Source organism: Physeter macrocephalus, chromosome 1 (assembly GCF_002837175.3).
Source record: "Physeter macrocephalus isolate SW-GA chromosome 1, ASM283717v5, whole genome shotgun sequence".
Lineage (NCBI taxonomy): Eukaryota > Metazoa > Chordata > Mammalia > Artiodactyla > Physeteridae > Physeter > Physeter macrocephalus.
In genome coordinates, this window is record NC_041214.2 from 33,320,577 (window position 1) to 33,321,915 (window position 1,339).

Here is a 1,339-nt window from a genome sequence, read left to right on the forward strand (position 1 = left end):
GTGATAAACCATATTAACAAATTGAAGGAGAAAAACCATATGATCATCTCAATAGATTCAGAAAAAGCTTTCAACACAATTCAACATCCATTTATGATAAAAACCCTCCAGAAAGTAGGCATAGAGGGAACTTACCTCAACATAATGAAAGCCATGTATGACAAACCCACAGCCAATATCATTCTCAATGATGAAAAATTGAAACCATTTCCACTAAGATCAGGAACAAGACCAGGTTGTCCACTCTCACCACTATTATTCAACATGGTTTTGGAAGTTTTAGCCACAGCAATCAGAGAAGGAAAAGAAATAAAAGGAATCCTAACAAGAAAAGAAGAAGTAAAGCTGTCACTGTTTGCAGACAATATGATACTATATATAGAGAATACTAAAGATGCTACCAGAAAACTACTAGAGCTAATCAATGAATTTGGTAAAGTAGCAGGAAACCTACCTAAGGAGACAAAAGACCTGTATGCAGAAAATTATAAGACACTGATGAAGGAAATTAAAGATGATACAAATAGATGGAGAGATATACCATGTTCTTGGATTGGAAGAATCAACATTGTGAAAATGACTCTACTACCCAAAGCAATCTACAGATTTGATGCAATCCCTCTCAAACTTCCAATGGCATTTTTCACACAACTAGAACAAAAAATTTCACAATTTTTATGGAAACACAAAAAACCCCAAATAGCTAAAGCAATCTTGAGAACGAAAAATGAAGCTGGAGGAATCAGGTTCCCAGACTTCAGACTATATTACAAAGCTACAGTAATCAAGACAGTATGGTACTGGCACAAAAACAGAAACATAGATCAATGGAACAGGATAGAAAGCCCAGAGATAAACCCACGCACATATGGTCACCTTATCTTTGATAAAGGAGGCCAGAATATATAATGGAGAAAAGACAGCCTTTTCAATAAGTGGTGCTGGGAAAACTGTAGAGCTACAAATAAAAGAATGAAATTAGAACACTTCCTAACACCATACACAAAAATAAACTCAAAATGGATTAAAGACCTAAATCTAAGGCCAGACACTATAAAACCCTTAGAGGAAAATATAGACAGAACACTCTATGACATAAATCACAGCAAGATCCTTTTTGACCCACCTCCGAGAGAAATGGAAATAAAAACAAAAATAAACAAAGGGGATCTAATGAAACTTAAAAGCCTTTGCACAGCAAATGAAACCATAAACAAGATGAAAAGACAACCCTCAAAAAGGGAGAAAATATTTGCAAATGAAGCAACCGACAAAGAACTAATCTCCAAAATTTACAAGCAGCTCATGAAGCTCAATAACAAAAAAACAAACAACCTAA